General features: G+C 36.3%; 1 long non-coding RNA gene across 1 annotated transcript; it reads right to left on the bottom strand.

The window, feature by feature from the left end:
- Positions 1-21,393: 21,393 nt before the first annotated feature.
- Positions 21,394-22,995, bottom strand: LOC139490413 (uncharacterized). Its single transcript, XR_011656317.1, has 2 exons — positions 22,837-22,995; positions 21,394-21,525 (listed from the first exon to the last, which is right to left on the bottom strand). It is a non-coding gene; the product is annotated as an uncharacterized lncRNA (long non-coding RNA).
- Between the last annotated feature and the right edge of the window lie 382 nt (positions 22,996-23,377).

Genomic DNA, 23,377 nt, shown 5'->3' with positions numbered 1-23,377 from the left:
GGTTTCACGGGGTATGACTATATAGGTCTCTTAGAGGAGAAACAGGCGCTTCTTTTGCGCTAGGTATTGAAGGGCGCTATGTTCAAAAATCTGAAACTAGAGCTCAAAATTCGAAAAAAATGTCAAAAAAATGGGGGAAGGGTCGGCCTATTCTAGGACTTCTAGAGAAAAATAATGAGGGGTGTCACGGGGTATGACTATATAGGTCTTGTAGAAGAGAAACAGGCACTTCTTTTTCGCTAGGTATCGAAGGGCGCTATGTTCAAAAATCTGAAACTAAAGCTAAAAATTCGAAAAAAATGTCAAAAAAATGGGGGTGGGGTCGGCCTATTCCAGGACTTTTAGAGAAAAATAATGAGGGGTGTCACGGGGTATGACTAAATAGCCGTGTAGAGGAGAAACAGGCGCTTCTTTTGCGCTAGGTATCGAAGGGCGCTATGTTCAAAAACCTGAAACTAGAGCTCAAAATTTGAAAAAAATGTCAAAAAATTAGGGGGGTTGGCCTATTCCAGGGCTTTTAGAGAAAATTAATGAGGGGTGTCACGGGGTATGACTATATAGGTCTTGTAGAGGAGAAACCGGCGCTTGTTTTGCGCTAGGTATCGAAGGGCGCTATGTTCAAAAATCTGAAACTAAAGCTAAAAAATCGAAAAAAATGTAAAAAAATGGGGGTGGGGTCGGCCTATTCCAGGACTTTTAGAGAAAAATAATGAGGGGTGTCACGGGGTATGACTATAAAGGTCTTGTAGAGGAGAAACAGGCGCTTCTTTTGCGCTAGGTATCGAAGGACGCTATGTTCAAAAATCTGAAACTAGAGCTCAAAATTTAAAAAAAATGTCAAAAAATTAGGGGGGTCGGCCTATTACAGGGCTTCTAGAGAAAAATAATGAGGGGTGTCACGGGATATGACTATATAGGTCTTGTAGAGGAGAAACGGGCGCTTCTTTTGCGCTAGGTATCAAAGGGCGCTATGTCAAAAATCTGAAACTAGAGCTCAAAATTTGAAAAAAATGTCAAAAAATTAGGGGGTCGGCCTATTACAGGGCTTCTAGAGAAAAATAATGAGGGGTTTCACGGGGTATGACTATATAGGTCTCTTAGAGGAGAAACAGGCGCTTCTTTTGCGCTAGGTATTGAAGGGCGCTATGTTCAAAAATCTGAAACTAGAGCTCAAAATTCGAAAAAAATGTCAAAAAAATGGGGGTAGGGTCGGCCTATTCCAGGACTTCTAGAGAAAAATAATGAGGGGTGTCACGGGGTATGACTATATAGGTCTTGTAGAAGAGAAACAGGCACTTCTTTTGCGCTAGGTATCGAAGGGCGCTATGTTCAAAAATCTGAAACTAAAGCTCAAAATTTGAAAAAAATGTCAAAAAAATGGGGGTGGGGTCGGCCTATTCCAGGACTTTTAGAGAAAAATAATGAGGGGTGTCACGAGGTATGACTATAAAGGTCTTGTAGAAGAGAAACAGTCGCTTCTTTTACGCTAGGTATCGAAGGGCGCTATGTTCAAAAATCTGAAACTAGAGCTCAAAATTTGAAAAAAATGTCAAAAAATTAGGGGGGTCGGCCTATTCCAGGGCTTTTAGAGAAAAATAATGAGGGGTGTCACGGGGTATGACTATATAGGTCTTGTAGAGGAGAAACAGGCGCTTGTTTTGCGCTAGGTATTAAAGGGCGCTATGTTAAAAAATCTGAAACTAGAGCTCAAAATTTGAAAAAAATGTCAAAAATTTAGGGGGGTCGGCCTATTCCAGGGCTTCTAGAGAAAAATAATGAGGGGTGTCACGGGGTAAGACTATATAGGTCTTGTAGAGGAGAAACAGGCACTTCTTTTGCGCTAGGTATCGAAGGGCGCTATGTTGAAAAATCTGAAACTAAAGCTAAAAATTTGAAAAAAATGTCAAAATATTAGGGGGAAGGGTCGGCCGATTCCAGGACTTCTAGAGAAAAATAATGAGGGGTGTCACGGGGTATGAATATAAAGGTCTTGTAGAAGAGAAACAGGCGCTTCTGTTACGCTAGGTATCGAAGGGCGCTATGTTCAAAAATCTGAAACTGGAGCATAACAAAAAAAAACTCATCATAAATACCAGACGCGCGTTTCATCTACAAAAGAATCATTATTGACACTTGAATCAAAATAATGGTTGAAAGGGCAAAATAAAGGACGAAGTTGAAGAGCATTGAGAACCAAACATTCCTAGCAGTTTTGCCAAATACAGGTAAGGCAGTCTATTCCTAGTGTAGAAAAACCTTAGTTTTTTTCAAAAATCCAAAGCGGTGTTAACTTATAAGATTACTAGAACACACCCGCGGGCATCCAGAGCGTAATTTAAAGTATGTAAAGTGGTGTTGGAAGAATTTTGTAAAATATTAAATGACTGGAGAATTTCAGCAAAAGTATCATGAGTCATAGGTTATTGGGGACAGGAAAATGCTTTTTTTTTTATCCCTCCTCCTTTATTTCCAATATTCCCATTTTTAGCTCACCTGGCCCGAAGGGCCAAGTGAGCTTTTCTCACCACTTGGCGTCCGTCGTCCGTCGTCGTCCGTCGTCGTCCGTCGTCCGTCGTCGTCCGTCGTCCGTCGTCGTCCGTCGTCGTCGTCGTCATCGTTAACTTTTTACATTTTGAACTTCTTCTAGAGAACCACTGAATGGAATGAAACCAAACATGGAATGAATGTTCCTTATGAGGTGCTGACCAAGTGTTGTTACTTTGTAGCCGATCCATCATCCAAGATGGCCGCCAGCGGGGAACTTAGTTTAACATAGGACCCTATGGGAAATGCATACAAATGACTTCTTTTAGAGAACCACTGAATGGAATGAAACCAAACATGGCATGAATGTTCCTTATGAGATGCTGACCAAGTGTTGTTACTTTGTAGGCAAACCATCATCCAAGATGGCCGCCAGCGGGGAACTTAGTTTAACATAGGACCCTACGGGAAATGCATACAAATGACTTCTTTTAGAGAGCCACTGAATGGAATGAAACCAAACATGGTATGAATGTTCCTTATGAGTCGCTGACCAAGTGTTGTTACTTTTTAGCCGATCCAACATCCAAGATGGCCTTTTGAATGAAATCAAACATAGCCTGAATGTTCCTTTCCTTATTTTAGCCAAATTTTATATTTTTTTTATATGATTTCAAAAACCCAAGTAGGATCAGGTGAGCGACACAGGCTCTTGAGAGCCTCTAGTTTGGTTTTCTATCAATTTCAATATGAACCTACAATTAGTATGTTATGACCAGTCAAGTAAGAAGCCTGTAATTCAGTTGTTGTTGTTTGTTTATGTGTTACATATTTGTTTTTCGTTCATTTTTTTTTGTTCATAAATAAGGCCGCTAGTTTTCTGGTTTGAATTGTTTTACATTGTCAGTTCGGGGCCCTTTAAAGCTGAGTATGCGGTATGGGCTTTGCTCGTTGTTGATGGTCGTACGGTAACCTAAATTTGTTAATATCTGTGTCATATTGGTCTCTTGTGGAGAGTTTACTCAACATGGCAATCATACCACATCTTCTTTTTATGCCCAACCTACGATAGTAGAGGGGCATTATGTTTTCGGGTCTGTGCGTCCGTCTCTCTGTCCGTTCGTCCGTCTGTCCCGCTTCAGGTTAAAGTTTTTGGTCAAGGTAGTTTTTGATGAAGCTGAAGTCAAATCAACTTGAAACTTAGTACATATATTCCTTATGATATGGTCTTTCTAATTTTAAAGACAAATTAAACTTTTGACCCCAATTTCACGATCCACTGAACATAGAAAATGAAAGTGGAGTTTCAGGTTAGAGTTTTTGGTCAAGGTAGTTTTTGATGAAGCTGAAGTCCAATCAACTTGAAACTTAGTACAAATGTTCCCTATGATATGATCTTTCTAATTTTAATGCCCAATTATATTTTTTACCCATTTTCACGGTCCATTGAACATGGAAAATGATAGTGCGAGTGGGGCATCCGTGTACTTTGGACACATTCTTGTTTTTGTAATCAATGAATTTTATAAAAGATTTAATGACTGGAGAATTTCAAAAAAGGTATCAAAAGTTCACATGAATATTTTTAGCGCTTATCTGTATATTATGAACATTCATTACTATATAAATATAGTGTATTTACTTTCAATTCTAAGTTTACTAATCGGTCCATAGTGGTCATTGATATAGTATACAGACCCTCTCTATTTTTGAATAAAGTATGTGACTGCCGTGGATAGTAAACTTGAAAATGAAAGCAGATAGAATTCTGAAAAAAACACTTTATTCTTTGTATATGTATGTTCAAAGTATACAGAAAAACGCATACCGGAAGTCTAATCTGACTTAAAATTTCGTCCAATGACGGGACAATATCCGGATGCCTTTTTCTCGTTTTTCTCCAAAAATAACTCAATCTGAATAATCATATGAACGGATGACAAATGGCACTATGCACTGAACCTATGGGACACAGAGGCGTGTTGATCAATTAATTTTGGAAAGAAAAGAAGCGACACCTAAAATGAGGTCTTCTCGTTTAATAGTATAGATATCAATGATAAGCCAAGTCAACACAAGTGCTGACTACTGGGCTGGTGATACCCTCGGGGAAATAAATCTCTACCAGCAGTTGCATCGACTCAGTGGATGCATTTTAAGTTTTAACTCATCATAGATACAAATGTACCAATATTTTAATTTTATATTTACGCCAGACGCGCGTTTCGTCTACAATATATCAGTGAATGTCTTGTGAAGGGAAAACAGGCGCATCGTTTGCGTAAGACTTCAAAAGGTGCTATGTTCAATTTGGTCGAAAGGAACTTTAAAATTTAATGAAAAACTCAACTGTCAGACAAGAACGCGAAAACCAAAAAAAAACCAAACATATCAGAGTCAGTAAAGACTAATTTTCAATTTCTTGTCATATAAAGTCATAATTTCCCCATCCGAATAACATGATAAAAGAGTTTGTAAAATGTGTTATGTGAATACTGATAAAAAGAATGCTGATTACTGGCTGATTTTCTTTTTCAAGGGTATGTCGAAAAAAAACCCGACGAAGATGAAAGAACTTTAGTGCGAATGCCAGGTGGTATATAACCTAAAGTTCTATATACACTTACAGACTTAATAGACAGTCTACTTTTTATTTTTTCAACAGTTTTTTCATATCAGAGGTTTTGTACCAGATAACCAAAATCAGCAAAGAGTACTGCATTGTTAAAAAAGTATGATAGTAAAACTATATACAGACCAGTTAACTTTATCAATGACAATACAAGCGCCACAACCTTAAAGACGGTATAAGTACCCTCGTCCACGTGCGGGTGTTGTCTGAATAAATGTATACACATGGAAAAAAAGTATTGCAACACCAAATTGGAATTGAAATTAAAAAAACACTCTTTATATAAAGTTATGTGTTTGACACCTTAAATTAGGTCCTCCACAACTCTAAACCGCAGCAAGATGGCAGATTATCAGCATGAGAGAGGCAGGAATGTCGCTGTGACAACTGCACGTATTGTCGGTCATCACTTTTCTACTTTTAGTCGTTTAGAGAATAAAAATCAGGCAATAAACGATATAAAAGACTATCCGAGATCAAAAAGACCCCCTATGCCACCTGCTAGGGAAAATCAAGCATGCTGAAGCTTAGTCAGAAAGAAACCCATTACATACAATACAATCCTAAAAAGAGAGGGGTGGGCATACAGGAGCCTTTTAACAATAATTGATCGAGATTGAATCATCTCTACTGGTTATTGTGCGATAAGACCATTTCAGGGACCTTTGCTTACGAACAGACACACAGTTATCCGTATCCAATGTAGTGCCGAGCTCGCCAACATTGGAAATAAGCATCGTGGAGGAAGATCCATTGTTCAAATGGAATTCTGTTTATCTTCCTTAGCCCAACCATAGCCCGGATTTGAACCATATCGAGGATGTATGGGACACTATTGGGCGTAAGGTGCACAAAAGGACACCCCAGTCCAAACACGTAATACAATAAACAATGCCCTTCATCAGAAATGGTTGCTGCTACCTAAGCAACAAATTAGTCGATTTATGGCAGAAATCATAAGACGTTAAGTGGCAGTTGACCGTTTGAATGGAGACTTTCTTTTGCGTAGAACGATTAACCATGATGTGAACAATCATCTTAAGATTAATTTTGAAATGTCTGACTTGTAAAGTTCGACTACAGTACTGTTTTTAAAATTGTGGTTAGATAAATCAAATTTTTTTAAACATTTTTTGTTCGTTTAAATGCCAATGTAATCATAAACTATGTTTCAATATTATTTTACAAATATTTTATTATATTCCATCCAAACTAAAAGGCTGATTATTCAAGTTTTAAAAAATCAAGGTTTTGCAATACTTTTTTCCATGTGTATATATAAAAAAAGAAACTTTACTTTGCTTATTAAGTAAAATATTTTTAATATATTAGTTTGTAATATTTCCACGATTAAAACTAATGACCTGAATAATTTAATCATCATCATTTATTTTTTTTTTTAAATTCGAAGATAACCTTACGCCATTTTCCGATTTCAAACAATTTTTTTTCCAACCATTCACCTTTATAGAGATGGAACTGAGTTGTCCTTTTGATCATTAAATGTATCGAGCAATATTCAATGTCTCTAGAATGACTTTTGAAAGGCGCTGAAGACTCGTCTTAGAGATACTGGTACAACATTTTATCGTCCCCGAGGTTGCAAATCCCGTGAAACGAAGTTATGTGAAGATTGGGAAATCCGCATTATTCATCTCCGTAATCGATTTGGAGAAACTCATGGAAGAAACAAAAATAGGCTACATGCGCAAACAGTTTGTAACCGACTTCATCTAGGCAGCCTAAGAGCTCGTCGTTCGTTGAAGTGACCTATCCTTACGCAGAATCGAAGGATGTCGCGAGTTAAATGGAGAGGGTACGGATTCGATGAAATAGACTAACATGGAGACAAATCCTTTTTACCGCTGAATCGAAATTCAATTTGACATTTATCGACGAATTGGCTGTAGGGTGTCGAATTAATAGTATGGGATGGATACCAGGAACACCCCGATCTGACAATTAGTGAAGGAAACCTAAATGCAAAAAGGTACAGGAACGAAATTCTGGCTCCACTCTTTCTCCCGTTTCTCCGAAGGCATCGTTAAACTACATCTTTAACAGAAAACGCCCGCTGTGAACACATTTTAATGCGTTTTGGAGAATAATCGCATTCGAGTGTTGCCGTGGCCAGTAATGTCTTCAGATTATCGCCAATGGGACATCTTTGGGACGAACTTGGACGACTCACTAAAAAGAGCCCAAATCCATCGGAAACGCTCATATCAACTTGAATAGCACTTTTCAGGGAAAATAACAACAGAAAGAGTCATTGATAAGAAGGGACGATCAAGGGTAGTTTCTTCAGATACTAGAACATGAATGACCACAATATCACCATCCTGAAAGCTCTGAGGGCCAGTTCGGATGCTGTAATGAAATGTTGGTTCATTCAAAAGCACGTATGAAACGGATATAAAATGGATGCAGATAGAATATGATGCAGCAATAAAAGAACGTGAGAAAAAATAATGAACAAGCTGAACAAGTATGACCACAAATTCAAACATGCAGAACCATTGATTTATTAACTTCACGAAAATAAAACGGCAGCTGAGATCCAGGTGATGAATGTTTGGTAAGCAAAACAAGAAGAACAAGAAAGAGAATTTGAATAGATTCACGGAGTGAGATGTGTTGAGACAAACTAGAGTAGATATCGAAACCTTAAAGATTGAGGGTAATACGTTGCATCATACTCATACCTCTCGTAAATACCACACACATGGCGTTTACTATGTGCCGCACTCAATGTAATGTCATGTCACTTTGACATCTTTCTATGATTGATACATCTCTCACATAGTTAAGAAGTCCTTTATTTCTATTTTAAGAAAGGAAAAGTAATACAAAGCTTAAAGCCATTTGTTCCGGAAATGAACGAGCACTTACAAGACTTTAGAAGAATTTTGGATACATAACTGGATAGTTTCGATATAAAAATTGAGGTATTTTAGATTCATAGTCACAAAAAAAGTGATATTCATATAATTCATCATGATAAAATTGCAGAAGCTTGCTCGTATAAAAAGGTGGTGGAATAGATTTAGCAAACAAATCAGTAATATTCGTTAAGATTAAGAAATCCGTCAAATTAGAATTTTTTTTCAATCCTCACAATCATCTAGTTATAACTTACCCGTCAATACTATCGGTTTTTTTTTTTAAAGTAGCCATGTTACTGCCTCTAATACACCAATACATGTCATAATTTTACCTACAGACAATGTGCACCCGCAAGTCACTCCTCTTAACAGCACCCGCACATCAATTAAATTGATGCACGTCGACATCTCTTGTTTAATAGAATGCAGCATATATTCATAGTAGTTACCCTGATTTATCAGAGAAAACCGCTGAATCCTTGGTTACTAGTAGTAACCTTGACATTCTCATAACCTTTACAGTCTTGGAGAATCATCCAGAATATAGACCTTCTACAGATGTTAGTTTAAGCATAGTTATTTTAAGTGTATTTGGAAACAAGTTATTATGAGTTAAATTAATCATACCCCTTTCTACTTTTATTGTGCGAGTGCTGCCTTGTTGCGCCATTAGCCTGCTCTTTTTTGGAAGTTAACAAGTTGTCTTTTACGTGCAAGTGGTATGGCTCTCTTTTAACACGTGATCAGTCGCGTATCCTTCCGACAGACTATCGTTGTTCCAGAAGACAATACTCGCAAATGGTGTGAAGGAAGAGCCGAAAATTTGGTCCCTGAAATTGTCTCCCAGAAACGGAGATGGAACCACGAACCTTTGTGTTTGAAAATAGAGGTTGTGACTCCATGTCTTATTGTTTGAACCAAAACATAAATGACTGAGAATACCTTTCCATTCCTCCAAGAGATCATTTACACCACCCTGATTATACGATTATAGATGCGATACGAGGTATTCAGAAGTTCGGGAACCCTGTTTTTCCTCATTGTTAAAATTCTGGGATTGGTAATCACGCGGAACTGACCCTGCTGTATAGTTAGTATGTCTGCATACAAGTTACACTTCACCTTATTTTCTTTCATATTTCTTATAAGTTGCGGCCACATGTCTTAAGTCGATCTCTGTTTGGTGGTGTTTTTGTTGGTTAATGAGATCATCTAAAGTACCAATCACGCAAGTGCGAATATATTTGGCTTTAAAGTATTTGTTCATCTTCCCCATCATGGTATGATCTCAGTGGTCGAGAAAAACTCGAGTTTTCCCAAATCTTGCGGGATCGATAGAGTAAACATCAACGCCGTGTTTTATACATAGTACTTTGATCTCTTTGTTGTTGAATTCGGTAATCTTTTCCGTCCATAGTTTTATGAAAATGCTTGACTTGAATATGATATGAAAAGCAACCTGGATCATCACAACTTCTTGGTCTTGGGCGGCACTTAGTCATATTGGCAAGTAAAACATAAATGATGCGAAGAATAAACGTGAATTCTTATTCTGTTGAAACAGAACTGTAATCCAAGTTTCACTCAAACGAACAACGATCAAGCATCGTTTCTCGAATTTATGTCGAAATATTTTATCCGTTTAACAAACTTTTCTATAGAGACACCTAGACCGATTTGTACTTTTGTGAAGATGAGGTTTGTTAAACGGCTGACTAGATGAAGTCGGTTACTGTAAACCAACTTATTTTCGCGGATACTTTATTTCGCGTTTAGCCCTTTCGATTCAATTTAATTTCGCGATTTTATAATCAACTTGATGTAGTTTAATAAGGAAAGATACAATTTTTACATATTCGCGATGACTTAAATTCGCGTTATTTTTCTACTCTCGAAAGTCGCAAAAAATAAATCGCTCGCGAAAATTAGTTGGTTTACAGTATATAGTGCATAGTTAACAACCTATGTTCTTTAACTCACATAGTTGCGAGTCGTTGTATTCTTATGTTGAGCATCGACTGCTTATTTGCAATTGGCGAGTGACTTATTTCCATAAGACGCTTAGTTAACAACCCTAATGGACCCATCTAACGCACGGCTGTATTATATATACACATGGAAAAAGTATTGCAACACCTTGATTTTTTAAAACTTGAAAAACAGGCTCTTTTTTTGGATGTAATATAATAAAATATGTGTATGATATTATTGAAACATAGTTTATGATAACATTGGCATTGAAACGAACAAAAAAAGTTTTAAAAAAAATTATTTATATAACCACAATTTTAATAACCAAATGTAGTGTTTTTTTGTACAAAAAATGCATTTTTCAACTTTTACTGTAGTCGAACTTTACAATGTCAGGTATTTCAAAATTAATCCTCAGATGACTGTTCGCATCATAGTTGGTCGTTAGTACTTTGTGTGCAGCCTCCAATCAAACGGATTACCGCATCTCAACGTCTTCTGATTCCTGCCATAAATCGGCTAATATGTTTTTAAGGTAGCAGCAATCATTTCTGATGAAGGGCATTGTTTATTTCAGGATGTGTTTGAACTAGTGTGTCCTTTTGTGCACTTTCCGCCCAATAGTGTCCCATATATCCTCGATATGGTTCAAATCCGGGCTACGATCGGGCCAAGGAAGATGAACCGAATTCCATTTGAACATTGGATCTTCCTCCACGATGCTAATTTCCAATTTTGACGAGCTCTGCACTACATTGGATACGAATAAATATGTGTCTGTTCGTAAGCAAAGGTCCCTGAAATGGTCTTATCGTACAATAACCAGTGGAGATGATTCAATCTCGAACAATTATTGTTAAAAGCCTCCTGTATGCCCACCCCTCTCTTTTTAGGATTGTATTGTATGCAATGGGTTTCTTTCTGACTAAGCTTCAGCATGCTTGATTTTCCCTAGCAGGTGGCATAGGGGGTCTTTTTGATCTCGGATAGTCTTTTATATCGTTTATTGCCTGATTTTTATTCTCTAAACGACTAATAGTAGAAAAGTGATGACCGACAATACGTGCAGTTGTCACAGCGACATTCCTGCCTCTCTCATGCTGATAATCTGCCATCTTGCTGCGGTTATGAGTTGTGGAGGACCTATTTCAAGGTGTCAATCACATAACTTTATAAACTTGGTTATTTAAAGTGTTGAAAACAATGAGGATAAAAACACATGTTTTGCTGTGTACGGGTACAGTAGCTGCATGTGCAGATAAGAACTTATCGAGTCGATAATTATTGATCAAACTCAGGTGATATTTAAATAGTGTTTAACTATACAGTTGGAAAAAAGTATTGCAACACCAAATTGAAATTGAAATGAAAAAAACACTTTTGATTTGTTTGTGATATTATTTGGTAAATAGAACTAGTTAAACATCATTTAAGTATCACCTGAGTTTAATCAATAAATATCGACTCGATAAGTTTTTATCTGCACATGCAGCTACTGTACCCGTAAACAGCAAAACAGATTTATGTGATTGACACCTTGTAATGGGTCCTTGACAACTCTTAACTGCAGCAAGATGGCAGATTATCAGCATAAGATAAGCAGGGATGTCGCTGTAACAGTTGCACGTATTGTTGGTCATCTCCATTCCACTTTAAGTCGTTTTGAGAATAAAAATCCGACAATAAACGCTGTTAAAGACCTTCCGAGATAATGAAGACCCCCAATACCATTTGCTAGAAAAAATCAAGCATACTGAAGGTTGGTCATAAGGAAACCCATTGCATACAAGACAATCCTAAAAAGAGAGTGGTGGCCATACATGAGCCTTTTAACAAGAACTGTTCGAGATCAACTCATCGCTACTTGTTATCGTGCGATAAGATCATTTCGGAGACATTTACTAACGAAGAGACACACAGTTTTCCGTATCCAATGTAGTGCAGAGCTCGCCAAAGTTGGAAATTAACATCGTGGAGGAAGATCCAATGTTCAAATGGAATTCGGTTCATCTTCCTTGGCCCGATCGTAGCCCGGATTGGAACCATATCGAGCATATATGGGACACTATTGGGCGGAAAGTGCACAAAAGGACACACCAGTTCAAACACATGATATAAACAATGCCCTTCATCAGAAATGGTTGCTGCTACTTTAACAACATATTAGTCGATTTGTGGCAGGAATCAGAAGACGTTGATATGCGGTTATCCGTTTCATTGGAGGCTGCGCACAAAGTACTAATTTTTTGGCGTATAACGACCAACAATGATGTGAACAGTCATCTGAAGATTAATTTTGAAATGCCTGACATTGTAAAGTTCGACTACATGACTACAGTAAAAGTTGTAAAATGCATTTTTTTGTACAAAAAACACTTCAATTGTGGTTATATTAATCATGTTTTTTCCAACATTTTTTGTTCGTTTCAATGCCAATGTTATCATAAACTATGTTTCAATAATATCATACACATATTTTATTATATTTCATCCAAAAAAGAGGCTGATTTTTCAAGCTTTAAAAAATCAAGGTGTTGCAATACTTTTTTTCCATGTGTATACATTTATTTTTATCAGACAACACTTGCACGTGGACGAGGGTACTTATACCGTCTTTAAGGTTGTGGCGCTAAAATTGTCATTGATAAAGTTGGTCTGTATGTAGTTTTACTATACTACTTTTTGAACAATGCAGTACTCTTTTCTGATTTTGGTTATCTGGTACAAAACCTCTGATATGAAAAAACTGTTGAAAGAATAAAAAGTAGACTGTCTATTAAGTCTGTAAGTGTATATAGAACTTTACGTTATATACCACCTGGCATTCGCACTAAATTTCTTTCATCTTCGTCAATTTCTTTTCGACATAACCTTGAAAAAGAAAATCAGCCAGTAATCAGCATTCATTTTATCAGTATTCACATAACACAATTTACAAACTCTTTTATCATGTTATTCGGATGGGAAAATTATAAGAAATTTAAAATTAGTCTTTGCTGACTCTGATATGTTGGGTTTTTTTTTTGGTTTTCGCGTTCTTGTCTGAAGTTGAGTTTTTCTTTTAAAAAAATTTAGTTCCATTCGACAAAATTTAACATAGGACCTTTGAAGTCTTACGCAAACGATGCGCCTGTTTTCCCTTCACAAGACATTCACTGATATATATTGTAGACGAAACGCGCGTCTGGCGTAAATATAAAATTTAAATACTGGTATCTATGATGAGTTAAAACTTAAAATGCAACCACTGAGTCGATGCCACTGCTGGTAGAGATTTATTTCCCCGATGGTATCACCAGCCCAGTAGTTAGCACTTGTGTTGACTTGGCTTATCATTGATATAATCTTATAAATTAACACCGCTTTGAATTTTTGAAAAAACTAAGGTTTTTCTACACCAGGAATAGACTGCCTTACCTGTATTTGGCAAAACTGCTAGGAATGTTTGGTTCTCAATGCTCTTCAACTTCGTCCTTTATTTTGGCCTTTCAACCATTATTTTGATTCGAACGTCACTAATCAGTCTTCTGTAGACAAAACGCACGTCTGGTATTTACGATGAGTTTTTTTTTTTGTTATGCCGCTGGTGGGTGACCCACCAATTTTTTGACATTTTTTTCAAATTTTTAGCTCTAGTTTCAGATTTTGGAACATAGCGCCATTCGATACCTAGCGCAAAAGGAGCGCCTTTTTCTCATCTACAAGACATCTATAGTCATACCCCGTGACACCCCCCATTATTTTTCTTTAGAAGTCCTGGAATAAGCCGACCCCACCCCCATTTTTTTGACATTTGTTTCGAATGTTGAGCTTTAGTTTCAGACTTTTGAACATAGCACCCTTCGATACCTAGCGCAAAAGAAGCGCCTGTTTCTCCTCTACAAGACCTATATAGTCATACCCGTGACACCCCTCATTATTTTTCTCTAAAAGTCCTGGAATAGGCCGACCCCCCTAAATTTTTGACATTTTTTTCAAATTTTGAGCTCTAGTTTCAGATTTTTGAACATAGCGCCCTTCCATACCTACAAGACCTTTATAGTCATACTCCGTGACACCCCTCATTATTTTTCACTAGAAGCCCTGGAATAGGCCGACCCCCCTGTTTTTTACCATTTTGTTTCAAATTTTAAGCTCTAGTTTCAGATTTTGAACATAGCGCCCTTTGATACCTTGCGCAAAAGAAGCGCCTGTTTCTCCTCTACAAGACCTTTATAGTCATACCCCGTGACACCCCTCATTATTTTTCTCTAGAAGTCCTGGAATAGGCCGACCCTTCCCCCATTTTTTTGACATTTTTTTCGAATTTTGAGCTCTAGTTTCAGATTTTTGAACATAGCGCCCTTCAATACCAAGCGCAAAAGAAGCGCCTGTTTCTCCTCTACAAGACTTATATAGTCATACCCCGTGACACCCCTCATTATTTTTTTCTAGAAGCCCTGGAATAGGCCGACCCCCCTAAATTTTTGACATTTTTTTCAAATTTTGAGCTCTAGTTTAAGATTTTTGAACATAGCGCCCTTCGATACCTAGCGCAAAAGAAGCGCCTGTTTCTCCTCTACAAGACCTGTATAGTCATACGCCGTGACACCCCTCATTATTTTTCTCTAAAAGCCCTGGAATAGGCCGACCCCCCTAATTTTTTGACATTTTTTTTCAAATTTTGAGCTCTAGTTTCAGATTTTTTAACATAGCGCCCTTCGATACCTAGCGTAAAAGAAGCGCCTGTTTCTCCTCTACAAGACCTTTATAGTCATACCCCGTGACACCCCTCATTATTTTTCTCTAAAAGTCCTGGAATAGGCCGACCCCACCCCCATTTTTTTGACATTTTTTTCAAATTTTGAGCGTTAGTTTCAGATTTTTGAACATAGCGCCCTTCGATACCTAGCGCAAAAGAAGTGCCTGTTTCTTTTCTACAAGACCTATATAGTCATACCCCGTGACACCCCTCATTATTTTTCTCTAGAAGTCCTGGAATAGGCCGACCCTTCCCCCATTTTTTTGACATTTTTTTCGAATTGTGAGCTCTAGTTTCAGATTTTTGAACATAGCGCCCTTCAATACCTAGCGCAAAAAAGCGCCTGTTTCTCCTCTACAAGACCTATATAGTCATACCCCGTGACACCCCTCATTATTTTTCTCTAGAAGCCCTGGAATAGGCCGACCCCCCTAAATTTTTGACATTTTTTTCAAATTTTGAGCTCTAGTTTCAGATTTTTGAACATAGCGCCCTTCGATACCTAGCGCAAAAGAAGCGCCTGTTTCTCCTCTACAAGACCTATATAGTCATACCCCGTGACACCCCTCATTATTTTTCTCTAAAATCCCTGGAATAGGCCGACCCCCCTAATTTTTTGACATTTTTTTCAAATTTTGAGCTCTAGTTTCAGATTTTTGAACATAGCGCCCTTCGATACCTAGCGTAAAAGAAGCGCCTGTTTCTGTTCTACAAGACCTTTATAGTCATACTCCGTGACACCCCTCATTATTTTTCTCTAAAAGTCCTGGAATAGGCCGACCACACCCACATTTTTTTGACATTTTTTTCAAATTTTGAGCGTTAGTTTCAGATTTTTGAACATAGCGCCCTTCGATACCTAGCGCAAAAGAAGTGCCTGTTTCTCTTCTACAAGACCTATATAGTCATACCCCGTGACACCCCTCATTATTTTTCTCTAGAAGTCCTGGAATAGGCCGACCCTTCCCCCATTTCTTTGACATTTTTTTCGAATTTTGAGCTCTAGTTTCAGATTTTTGAACATAGCGCCCTTCAATACCTAGCGCAAAAGAAGCGCCTGTTTCTCCTCTACAAGACCTATATAGTCATACCCTGTGACACCCCTCATTATTTTTCTCTAGAAGCCCTGGAATAGGCCGACCCCCTAATTTTTTGACATTTTTTTCAAATTTTGAGCTCTAGTTTCAGATTTTTGAACATAGCTCCCTTCGATACCTAGCGCAAAAGAAGCGCCTGTTTCTCCTCTAGAAGACCTATATAGTCATACCCCGTGACACCCCTCATTATTTTTCTCTAAAAGCCCTGGAATAGGCCGACCCCCCTAATTTTTTGACATTTTTTTCAAATTTTGAGCTCTAGTTTCAGATTTTTGAACATAGCGCCCTTCGATACCTAGCGTAAAGGAAGCGCCTGTTTCTCTTCTACAAGACCTTTATAGTCATACCCCGTGACACCCCTCATTATTTTTCTCTAAAAGTCCTGGAATAGGCCGACCCCACCCACATTTCTTTGACATTTTTTTCAAATTTTGAGCGTTAGTTTCAGATTTTTGAACATAGCGCCCTTCGATACCTAGCGCAAAAGAAGTGCCTGTTTCTTTTCTACAAGACCTATATAGTCATACCCCGTGACACCCCTCATTATTTTTCTCTAGAAGTCCTGGAATAGGCCGACCCTTCCCCCATTTTTTTGACATTTTTTTCGAATTTTGAGCTCTAGTTTCAGATTTTTTAACATAGCGCCCTTCAATACCTAGCGCAAAAGAAGCGCCTGTTTCTCCTCTACAAGACCTATATAGTCATACCCCGTGACACCCCTCATTACTTTTCTCTAGAAGCCCTGGAATAGGCCGACCCCCCTAAATTTTTGACATTTTTTTCAAATTTTGAGCTCTAGTTTCAGATTTTTTTACATAGCGCCCTTCAATACCTAGCGCAAAAGAAGCGCCTGTTTCTCCTCTACAAGACCTATATAGTCATACCCCGTGACACCCCTCATTACTTTTCTCTAGAAGCCCTGGAATAGGCCGACCCCCCTAAATTTTTGACATTTTTTTCAAATTTTGAGCTCTAGTTTCAGATTTTTGAACATAGCGCCCTTCGATACCTAGCGCAAAAGAAGCGCCTGTTTCTCCTCTACAAGATCTATATAGTCATACCCCGTGACACCCCTCATTATTTTTCTCTAAAAGCCCAGGAATAGGCCGACCCCCCTAATTTTTTGACATTTTTTTCATATTTTGAGCTCTAGATTAAACAATGACATCAAAAGTGCTATATTTTACAGGGTAGGACTACTTTTACATACGTTCTAAATTGAAGTGGGTGCATTGGTGGCCCTACACCTACAAATAATCCGTTGATAGATGCAGAGTTATTGTGGTACTGAATATTAGCCTAAAAATTTATGCGACTTGTTAAATCAATGGATTGGATAAAAACCATTTCAAAATTGAGTTAAAATTGCTAAATTTTAACTGATTTTCAGCCTTTTTGAATATTTTTTTATTTAACGGCCGTTGTTGTCTTATTCTGTTTTTGGTTTCTCGATATATCGCCTTATTGATCGCTTGCTTATTGTTCGCTAGCTATTGTTCGCTAGCTTCTGCCTGGTTATATATACATATATTAATTTACATTGATTGTATGCTTCTAAAAATAGATTAGCATCCTGTAATTATACTGAAGAGATGCGTAGATAACCATTTCTGTACACTAAAAAGAATAATTCGTGTATTGTATCAGAGATCCTTGTTTAATTCCTACGACAAAGTAACACCTCCCGCAACGAAAACTCTATTTTTATAAGCTAGAGTTAAAGGAGGGGATAAGGTCTCTGCGCAATGCTAGGCGGTGTTGTCGTAGAAGTTAGAAAATAAAAAGTACAGATTCCAGCCTCGGCGCCGGGGAGGAAGTTACGAATCAAATCTACTCTAACATCGTTAGGTTGATTTTCTAGGCACTTTATATATATATTGGATATCCTCATCTTAAAATCAGGCAGACAAATAACAACGGATATTTATTATAAATCTACAGACACCCGTCAATACTTAAATTTTCATTCGTGTCATCCGTCCCATACAAAACGAAATATACCTTACTGTATGGTCAGGCGGATTTGTACTATAGTATCGGACAATAACATTCGAGAAATACGTTTGAATGAATTAAAAGCCTATTTGACGGAAGGAAACTTAATCTACAGCCGAAGAAAACATAAAAACTTGAAGAAACACTTAACCAGAGCTCGGTTCGAACCGAAGGTTAGTGACTTTGAAATAAAGTCTTGCGGAGATTCAAGATGCGGTGTTTGCGGTCAAGAAATAAAATATTTAGAAACGGGTAAAATGAAATCATTTAAAGATGACAAAAATTTCATGTGAACGCCAATTTGACTTGCAAGACAACAAATTTTATTTACTGCGTCACATGTCCTGGTTGTCACGAAAATTCTATTGTACAGACCGCGGGAATAGCCTCTGTGAACGGGTGCGAGTTCACAGAGAACAAATAAAACACCCACAATACAGAAATTCGCCAATAAGTGACCATCTTGACACTTGTGGTAAAAAGCATTTCCAAATAATGCCTATTTTTAAATGTAGACGGGATGAAGCATATAGAAAAGAGATGGAACGTTATTTCATAATAACGTTCCGATCGAAATTAAATCCAGAGAATTTTTAATAACGAACAATGCCGGAACGTCACAAACGTCCTTAACGACGTCGCCTATAGCGACACTACATCAGTTATCCTGAAGAGTCCCAATGGAAGGATGAAATCGATAGAATGGAACTGTTAACTTACTTATTTTTCTATTTTATTCAATGAATATATACATCTGCACATGTGAAAATTATATTTATATATATATATATGTAAAGTCTCTGAATGATTGTATAATAAAAACTATAACACAATATATATCAATTTCAATGTTGTAATTTATTCCAATGAAGAAGGCCGTAATGGCCGAAACGTATGGGAATTTGTGCTATAGTTTTTATTATATATATATAAGTACGTCTGAATCAGTGACAACCCTACAACAGATGTATCCATCGGATCGTGTGGTCTAGCGGGACGGCTGCAGTGCAGGCGATTTGGTGTCACGATATCACAGTAGCATGGGTTCGAATCCTGGCGAGGGAAAAACCAAAAATTTGCGAAAGCAAATTTACAGATCTAACATTGTTGGGTTGATGTTTAGACGAGAAGTATATATATATATATATATATATATATATATATATATATATCAGATGTGTTGTTATAGATAAATAACCAATCTTACAAGAAAAGGATAAACGTACATGTGTAGTATTTTGTATGTTTATTGTAGAAAATTTATCAGTAATAGTTACTGAGACACTATACAATGTGCAACTACATGGTTCAGTTACTCTTCAATGCAGTGTATCTGGTACGCCGTCTCCATACTTAGTTTTCTGGATAAAAGTTACAGATGGGACAGAGACAGTTTTAAAATACATGCGTTTTCAGAAAGGTATAAATGTTTACGAGACCTCAATCGATAATGCAACAGACGAGGATGCTGGCATATACCTATGCAAAACTATGTCAAAGACGATGGAAAAAAAGAGTGACAATATCCATGTGCTTGTACTTGGAGGTAATATATGCTATTTATTCAAAAATAATAAAATCAACATACTACATATTTCAAACGTCCGAATCACTTTTCTTGATTACTGTGGATTCATTTATTTTCGTGGGATTCAATTTTCGTGGATTCAGGATACCTTGCATTTTCGTGGATATTTGATTTTGTGGTTTTGCAAATTTCTGCGTACAAAGCCGACAGAAATTTTGTTATTCGTTGAGCATTTGTATTCGTGGTTTACCTGTACCCACAAAACCAACGAATATTGGTATCCAACGAATAATAATGAATCCACAGTAACCTTAATCAAGACTGTTAAAAGCCAAATATTTTAATGCAAAGTTTGTTTATTGCCCTGTACAGTTCAAGACATATACGATCAAATGTTTATAAACATTATCATATTCACATAAGGTCTACATTGCAGGAGGGAGTTGAAATTGTGGTACCTTAATGATTTTTGTTACCTATTTCAACCAGTTTTCAATGGTGTGAAAACGACGATTGACTGCTCGTTTTTGTTTTAATTGAACACCAATTTCTTAGAGGGTATGAGTATACGAGAGAATACTCCGAGTTCCACAGACCTTCGACATGAAAACTTTAAATCATTTTTAATTCAAATCGAACATACCGTACACTGATATTTATCTGACGACCTGATTTTTGACAGGCTAGCAGTGTTTCCGCTGGCAATATTAAAGGTGTGACGATAAAAATACCTAATTGGCAAAATAATTTGGCAAAGAATATATAACAATTTAATTTCATCCATCTTGTTTACTCTTTTCGGATTTCTAGGACTTTACTTGGTCAGACACTGTGCGGAACAAATTTGCCATTCCGGTATCAACAAATCTGACTTTGTCGGTTTACAAGATATCAACAAAAAAATTTGCCCAGTGATAGATTATTGAAAAATTAAAAAAAATGCCTTATGTCCCAACTTGTCACTGTTGTCACTCTTGTCACTGTAGCTGATTAAAAGTACATTTCCCATGGGAAATTTGATAATTCCCATGGGAATATTAGAATTTCCCATGGGAACATTGAAAGTTCCCATGGGAAAAAATACTTTTCCCATGGGAAGTTTGGAGTTCCCATAGGAACTTTAAAGTTCCCATGGGAACATAAGTAAATTGTTTGTTCCCATGGGAAGTTCTAAATTTCTTAAGGGAAACTTTAAATTTCCCAAGGTAACTTTTCTTCCTAAGGGAACTCCTTTTCTTCCCATGGGAAAATACTTTTCCCATGGGAACAATATTTTTTCCCATGGGAACAATAATTTTTCCCATGGGAACAATATTTTTTCCCTTGGGAACAATATGTTTTCCCATGGGAACAATAATTGTTCACATGGGAAGTGATATAACTAAAAAGAAAACATAAAAAAATCCTCTAATTGCATGAGTGAAGCAATTTCACAAAACGGACTAAGTTATTATGGGTACAAGTATTTCTTTAAATCTTAATTGTAGAAATATATAATTGTGTGTTCTACGATTTTTGTCTAGGCATGCTTAATTGAAAGTAAATCACTATGTGTCAAAAATTTAACTACTATAAATTCAGAAATTATTGCTGTTTTTATTATTGTGAAAATAGTGACAGGGTTATAATCATATTATATAAAATAAACACTTTTCATGTCAAATTAACTTGTCTTCTGTTTCAGCTGCTGTGTATAGTTATTCTACCCCCTACATAACAGTTCAGTGCATAAATAATTCCATTCACAAGACATCTTCCTTCAATTGGTTGAATAAATTTTGGCAACTTGTTCTTCAAACATCTTCTCTGTATATTTGATATGATGGAGAGCCATGTACATAATATTATGTACATGAATGGATAACGCATGTGTTTATTGTGTTTATTTCGACAACAAACATGACAAAGATACTATTTTTTTTCTTAATTTCTCCATAATCCATCAGTGAATATGTAGGTTGTTACATTTTACACCATTGTGTCCTTGTGCATCTTTGATAGTACTCCATTTTGTTTATAGCAATCTTGTAGAATTTTTTCTATTTCTTTTTCCAGAAAAACACACAATTGAGTTCATTTCACATTAATTAATCCAATTAGCACATTATGTAGAAAAGTATTAACAAATAAGTTTCCTCTTCAGTATAGACTTGCAGGACCTGACGATGATCATAAAAACCAAGATATCTGACCTATAAATACACAAAATAAAAAAAAGAAGTTATAAACATGATAAATGGAAAAAAAAACAGCAATATAAATAGGCTTATTTATCATGTTTTAATTAAAGTCATAAGAAACCTCAAATTAAAAAAATATAATAATTATGTTTTTTATAACTAAATGGATAGTTTTCATTATGCAACTTAAGTACATATACTTTTTTCTGAGGAAAATTCTTTAATTTGTCCACATTTAGAAGAAGTTTACTTATTTTTAATTGCTTGCTTCCAGGAAATCCGGTGACCACAATATGCAAGGATCTGTCATTGAAATAAACAAATAGCTGATTATACATGTTAAACACGTGCTCCATACCCATGCTTTTTGTGATTTGTTTACTATAAGGTGGCAATCGGTAAAACTCAGCTTCCAAACACGGCATTTAATGAGCAGCATTATTTGCTAAATCATAACAAACAGAGAAAAAAAAATTGACGATTTATATGATATACTGGTGAAAATAATGATAAAATCAGGCACAGAGGACTAAGTTTATGATGTATACATGCATTGGTTCAAAAGTTGGACAAACTTTATTTTTCATCACTCACTCGTTTCATATGACTTTAACATTCGAGAAACTTTCATTTGATATTCTTACTTGTCATGCTTTATATGAGTTCTCTTATTTCAGTGCTTTGTGTCCAAGATTAAATATTCGTTGTTTAGTGCCTTGCAGTGATATTTAAAGTTTAGCCACTTGCAAAAGTTGTTATAGAATGTTTATATGCTGTGTTATTTGAACCACTGTCCTATATTATGGTCAGGTAAGAGGTTGAGTGCTCACATACATGATATTTTTTTTATTAATTGTTATTGTTTTTTAACATGTTGAACTAAATTGGATTGCTTAAATCTTTTCATGTTGGGATCTTTATTGGCTGACCTATAAAGGAAGTGTTGTCTCATTATTGAAGGCCAGCCCATCATTGGCCTTTAATTTCTTGCATCCACTTCTTTGAACTCTGGTGGATAAGTCACTCATTCACCATACCACATCTTCTTATTTTTATAAGAGTCATCATTCAAAGGCATTTACTTTTATCATGTTTATTACTGTAATTCAGAAATTATCCAGAGGTTTTTAGTAATGCGATTAATGTGACTGGGTGAGTATCGCAAAAATAAGAAATCATATTTTGATAACAGAAACATATATATATCATGTATATATAATTGATGCAGATTTTTTTTGTAATCACAATAAGTTGTCCATTCCCTGAAAAATAATAAATGCAAGCAATAATTTCTGAATTTACAGTATATAGCAGTGGTCTTACCATTTAGGCCTTGTTGTATTCTGTTTATCTTGTTTTGTCGCTCATTTCTATTGAAACTGTTTATATTTTTCATTATTTTTCTATATTTCTTGTCCTATAAAACATAAAAAGGGTAAAAACTATTATTAAACATCAGTATTTTCTTTATATACAATAATATTTAATAAGAATGGAATATTTGTGCTACATTGTATTTCATTTCACAAACTTTTGGTCAGTCATGGCTTTCAAAGACTTTCACCCTGGTCAATAGGTTAAAAAACAAACATTCCCATACGTTTTCTTTGTGTTAGTACTAATTTTTCATTGGACAACAAAAACATGATTCAACTATTCTTCTATGATTTGTTTTGCTTGACTACGTTAAACTCTGAAATATTGTTTACAGTATAATCTGTATGTGTCTAACTCGTCAAAATTTCAAATTAATATATAAATAACCAATAAGAATGCTATGCATGGCTCAGCTTGATACAAACGTACACTTTAAACCCTGAACAGTTGGAGCAAGTATGGACACAACATTCAATTCAAACTTTTC

The sequence above is a fragment of the Mytilus edulis genome, chromosome 9 (assembly GCF_963676685.1).
Source record: "Mytilus edulis chromosome 9, xbMytEdul2.2, whole genome shotgun sequence".
Taxonomy (NCBI): domain Eukaryota; kingdom Metazoa; phylum Mollusca; class Bivalvia; order Mytilida; family Mytilidae; genus Mytilus; species Mytilus edulis.
This window is presented reverse-complemented; position numbering and strand designations above follow the sequence as displayed.